The sequence below is a fragment of the Thalia democratica genome, chromosome 2 (genome assembly GCF_965202585.1).
Source record: "Thalia democratica chromosome 2, ktThaDemo2.hap1.1, whole genome shotgun sequence".
NCBI lineage: Eukaryota > Metazoa > Chordata > Thaliacea > Salpida > Salpidae > Thalia > Thalia democratica.
Genome location: NC_139166.1, coordinates 71,237,517 through 71,244,227, shown reverse-complemented (window position 1 = coordinate 71,244,227; position 6,711 = coordinate 71,237,517).

Here is a 6,711-nt window from a genome sequence, read left to right as displayed (position 1 = left end):
TCAACTATTTTGCCAAAGACAAAAACAAGCTGAGAATTAAGATTTTAAATTAAAAAGTATTCAGAAGATTTTACGAACAACCGCCATAATAAACAAGGTTATTAAATTAAACAAAAATTCAAAATGCTGAAACATTTTTGAGGCTTGCAAGAAATTAAGGGTGGGCAACGTACTGCCAGAATGTAGAAACTTCTGCCTTCTACGAAACTTTTAAACAAAAAAGAAGTTGTGCAAAAACATCAATTTAGACAATTTTCTTATTATATGCTTTAAAGTTTTTAGTAAATAATCATTTTATATAAGGATTGCACTTAACTAACTGTTTTTTTCTTGTAAATATGTCAGACTACATGGCCCGCGAAAGATTTTTTCTGTTAATCTGATCCACCAACTAAAAAAGTTGCTCTATAATTTACACATTTATAAAAGAAAAAAGTTTGTGCAATTAAGTATTCTTTTTTATCAAGACCGGTTTGTTAAACTTATAAAAATTTATTTTTGATAGATCTAGTATTCATAATAACAATTTGTTAGTATCCAACTAGAATATTATTCTATATTATTTTCTATTTATTTAACTGTTTTAGACTGCATAGTCCCTAAATAAATTTTTACCATAACTCTTACTCTAACTATGTATAAAAACTAATTATAGTTTTTAATTTTTGGAAATTCATTAAACGTAAGCTTTTCAAATACTGTTTCAAAAAACAAAATAAAAGAATTAAATACATAACTTTAATTGTTTAAAATATCTTTATTAAAATACACTGGAACTAGAAGTACTTTTTATTGTGTTATTTCAGCATGCTATTTAGGTCTGTTAATTAGAAAATATTTTGCCCTCTAGACCATCATTGGTTGGAAGCTAAAAATGTTCCAAGCTTTTTGAAATCAAAGTAAAAACTTATTTAATGCTTCTAGCAAATAAACTAAATAGAAAGTATAAGTCGACTTAAGTTTTTTTTTTGGAGAAAGTTAATTGTTATATTACCATATAAAAAAATTGTATAGAATTGCAACAAAGTCAGTCATACGACTTTGTTTGTGTTGAATACATACTGATAATTTATATAAAAAACTAGTTTTACTTTATTTCACTCTACTACATACAACATTTAAACAAAACATGTATTTTTGTACCAGAGAAAGTAAGTTGTTGATTAAGCTACCTTTATGTTTAAAAAAAATAAGTCATTTTGGAAAGTTTCAGGATGAACTTAAAAGTTATCTTTTAAATAGTGATTATCAAGGTCATTAGTGATTATTCCTACTCGTCTTTTCACTATGTTAAAAGAGTTAATAGTATTTGTCATTAGATATCCAAAATTTTATTTATTTTTTATATTTTGTTTTTTTTTTGTTCGAAGTTTGATTTGTTTGGTTACAGTAACATTGGTTTAGTCTAGGTTTTAGCATATTCTATCTGGTTATATTTTAAGATTATACTTTAAGATTAATATTTTGAATTGAGGTCAGATAATTATTTTTTTTTATTATGCTTACAAGTTTTTTTCTTGTTTAGCATGCAAATGTAAATAAATATTTTAAGATGTTTTTACTTTAGCAGAAAATAAAGTATTCAAATAGTAAGCTAAGATAACTGTTCCAAGCAAACCATTTTTTGTTTTTTTGAGGAAATTAAATAAAAATTTGTTCTCTTTTATGTTTGCAAATGTTGCTTGCTTACTATTATTACAGTTTTTGACTTCGACAAGTTAACAAAAAAAAATAAAAAGAATATGTTAAAATAGAATTGTTGTTGTTAATATCATTATTGTTAAAATTATATAGTTTTTATCTTTTTTCTTATTAAAAGTATAAATTATACAGTATTTATTTTGATATTTTATAAAATTTAAAATCAGTTATTGAAAAATTACTACTTTAAAATTTTTTTAAAAATTTTACCATAGTTTATTTAAGAATTTAAATGTAAAATTGTTTTTACTGTGTAAGTTAAATTATTAATTAAAATAAAAATTACCTTTTTAACAAAAATACTTATAAAAAAAGATTTTCGTAAGAAAATTTCAGCGTATTACATTTTACTTTCTCTAAAGAAGTTGTAACCTATAATTCAAGTATTCACACGTTTGTTTTAGTGTTGTTTATCTACTTTTAAAAGTTAATTTAAAATGATATATATGTTTTTTAGTTCATACTAAACAAGATTCATAGTACATTATTAAATACAAAATTCAGTTAATTTTCGTTTAAATTTATTTTCTTTCATTTTTCTTTTCTTTTAACTGATTGCTTATTACTAAAGATTTAAATATATAAGTAATAAAAAAAATATGAGTAATAGGTCGTAAGAAACTATAAGCATGTGGTGTACGACTCGATAACCGAAAAATAGCAATATTTACAAAAAACCTTAAGTGATCAGAAAATGTAGATACTGTAAAAACTGATGTATTTTTAAATGATGTTTTGTAAAAGACAAGGTACGTTTTAATTGACCGGTTTTGTTTCAAATCTTTAATCTAAATGAGTTACACTAATGATGGAAGTGTAAAACCTAAAAAATACAAAAAGAACGTTAAAAAACTTTTTAAAACATGTTCTAAGTGTTTCTATGAAAAGTTTAAAAAATTTCAATTTAGTTTTTACAATTTAATTTTAATTTTTTTATTTGTAAATTTTAAAAGTATAAATAAAGTGATTGAAAATTTAACAAATTTTTTGAAAATAATTGTTTTTTATATTTACTATCAAACATGGACATCAATTTTAAACTTGTCAGTGTAGTAAACTGTTGAAGGAAATTGACTTACAAGTCGAAGCCATCTTGGAAGATTCAGTGTTAAACTTAGGGACATTTCACTAAAAAGTCAATCAAAAAGTTTCAGCTTGAACAGGTTACAAGGAGATGTTACTTTGTGGTTTTTAAATTATTGCATTTTTAATTACGTTACTGCTAATAACAATTCAATTAAAAACCATATTTTGAGAATTAATATGACACATCTTAGACCAGATTTATTTTGAGAAAATGTTTTTTAGGATATCCTTTAGATATTTAGTATCAAAACTAGTAGTTTTAAAGAAATATAAAAGAAGTTTACGTATCTCTAGCTTAAATATCGGATAAAAGATAAGTCAAAATATGTTAATGTTTCAAAACATAAATTCATAAACAACTTTATTTTTTTTAATCTCATAGTTTGTTCATTAAACTGTGTTAACTTGTTCTCTGACCAGCTTGAAACAAATATTTACAATAAGAAAAGCAAGTGCTTAAAATTATGTTTACCGTCAGATTGCACTAAAAACCCTGGGTAAGACGTAAGGTATCTGTGGTGTGCGACTAGATAACCGAAAGGTTTTTTGTGCACTATATTCTAGGACAAAAAATTTTTGTCGTTCAACAAACTATAATAATAAAACACTAATTTTAGTCAAGTCTATTTTTATTAAGAATTCAAATGTTTTCGTAGTAACATTGTTCGTTATATTTTTCGATTATTTTCTTTTTCATTTGACCTATTTCAGCACTTATACTTACAGAAATTAATCAACGTAGTAGTAAAAAAAGTCTTCAGTATTAAATGATTAAGTTGAAAGCTAGCTATTAATTTTCTTAATTTATTTTTGCCTAGTTCCAAATAAAAAAATTCACTTATATTTACTGTTGTAATTTGCTCTTTCAATTCAAAGTGATTTTTTAGTATGACTTTTTTTTGGATTAAATTATTCTTGTTATATATCAAGTAGTATGTCAACTTAACTAGTAGCAATTTTTTTTATGTAAATATATTCATAGAGTTGCCTTTTTAAAATTTGAACGATTAAACCGGACTTTTACTTTCCTCTTAGGTGCGCGTTTTAAATATGCACTTCCATTTATATACGCATATTGAATACACATATTTTGACAAGTACGCTCTTCTGAGTAAGTAAACATTTTTTGACCAAAAAAAGCTTTCTGTTAGGGTTTTTTTTTATTTAGACTAGTAATTATTAGCTACTAACTTACTATTGAGTAGTATACAAAACTGTAAACCATACAAAAAAACTTTTGCATAAAATACTAAACTAAGTGCTATACTATAAAGATCTTAGCAACTTAAACACAAAACAGTCTGGTTCTAAAATTTATATAAAGCAGACTATATAAAAGTTTTACTATGGAAGTGTCCTTGCCACAAATTATCAATACTAAAAAGATTATAACCAACAACTATTGTTCTAATAGGGTAATAGTTCAACATGTTTCTAGGGAAATTTAGTCTGATTTCTCAACGGATTTTTTATTTAATATTACCAATAGAAGGCTTTTGAGTTTAATGATATTGTAAGTTAATTTATAGGAAAGTTTTACAATTTTAGTCTTACTTAAAAATTTTTTGCTAATTTTGTACCACTTAAAGACTGTGAAAACTAAAGAATTTCGTAAACTAGAAGTGACAAATTCAGAAACTTAAAACTAAAAAACATGACTTTTTGCTACTTATATGGAAAAAACTGACTTTTGGTCATTTTGACCCCAAAAAAACTGACTTAGCTTGATCCATGGAAACCTTGTATGTAGTAAAAACTATATTTTCAGGAGAAAAAAATAATAACTCTAAAAACAGAATTTCCCAAACTCTTTCAAAGGGTCCCTTTAAAGAAATCAAAAAAAAGTTGTACAGGGTTCGTGCGCGATTTTTTTTTTATTTAGCCTAATTGAGACCAATTTAGCCTGACATTTTTTCAAAGTAAAAATCCCCTTTAGAAGTCATTTGAGATATTGGGGATTTGATTATTACTATTGTAGTCTCCGACTTCAACCAGCTTTATCTCAAAAATATATTGAGCTTAAAAAATCTGCAAAAAGCAAATCATAGCTTAGTAACAACTCCATAAAATAAGACTAGATTGACCCCCCCTATGCCCTTAACATAACAAATTCAGTGATAAGTTGTTATATCTAATCTATTACTAGTGTAAAAATTTAATATATATTACTAAACACAATTGTTCAATTTAATTAAGCACTAAGTAAAAATATTATAACCAAAAGATAAATAATAAAATGACGTGCATTGTCGTGTTTTGTTAAAATTAAAAATGAATCACTTACACGAGTATTAAAATAAGTAAAAAAAAATATTATAGTATTTTGACCAATACTTAAAGTTGATTCATAATTTTAAATCCTAAACTCTAAATAATTAATACAGTGATTGTTGATGTCATATCAGATATAAAAAGCTTACACTTCAATTAAATAAAAATCTTTAATACTTTGTTCTTGTAAAGAAAAATGAATTGTACCTAAAATTTGTACTCCCTCAAAACTTAGTACTTATATCTTAAAACTAAGTTTTAGTGTTGTGAATATCTCTAATACCTTTTAACAAACATTAAAATATATGAATAAACTGCTAAGAGCAGGGTTCGTGCGCGATTTTTTTTTCATTTAGCCTGACATTTTTTCAAAGTAAAGAAAATCTCCTTTAGAAGTCATTTTAGATAATTAGGGGTCTTAATTAGTACTATTGTAGTCTCCGACTTCAACTAGCTTTATCTCAAAAACATTTTGAGCTTTAAAAATCTGCAAAAAGCAGCTCATCATAGCTTAGTTACAATTCAATAAAATAAGACTAAATTGTGAAAAAGGTGATTGACCCCCTTATGCCCTTAACATAACAAATTCAGTGATAAGTGTTATATCTAATACTAGTGTAAAAATTTAATATATATTACTAAACACAATTGTTCAATTTAATTAAGCACTAAGTAAAAACATTATAATCAAAAAGATTTTTAACAAACGACGTGCATTGTCGTGTTTTATTAAAATTTAAAATGAAACGCTTACACGAGTATTGAAATTCAAACAAACAGCTAAGTTGTTGAACTAAACTCTAATGTTTAAACTGTTTTTTTTTAATGAATTTTCATAATTATGACGTATATAATCTAGTCGAAACAAAATAATGAAGATTCTTAAAATTTTTTTAGAGATTCAACAAAAGGTTTTAAGCATTTATTTTTACAAATACTGACTGATTTTGTCTTAATTAACTAAATCATTATTTGGAAATCAATTCACATGTTAATTTGATCTTAAAAAGATTTCTCAATTCTTTTCAATCAAAAATTTTGAAGCATTTGAACTAAGAAAAACTGAGATTCTCATATTTTTAAATAAAAAACTGATTTAACCTGACGTTTTTCAACTTTTTTCAAAAAAAAATGATTTAGCCTGACGCGCACGAACCCTGGTTGTAGCCCCCTCCAACAAGATTTATAAAAAAACTACCATTAAAACTGCTTGAGACCTTTTTTTCGTTCTTCATCACCAACTCCAGAATATCTATTGTAATTTTCGAAAATGTTCTTGTGGCTCTCCCTTTTACGGCTTGTGGCCACCTGAATTTCCTAAATATATTCTTTTTTAACCAGTATTTATTACGGCCATCATTAACAGAGTTGAGATGTTTCGCATCTTCAATAATACATAATGAACTTTAACACACGACCAACAACAACTGAGACAACTTACGACCGTTTTCGTCCTAATTAGGACTCATGAATCAGGCATAGCCGCGAGAATACGCTGTTGAGATATACCAAGCGGGCTTAAGTACAAAGTACTGAAGCGACCTTTTGTGGGTTGAATAAATTGACATAGCTAAGTCATTCACAGCCCAACGTCACAGACATTGTCAGTTAATTGTAATATTATAACTCTGATCAGTTTTAGCCAGTATTTAT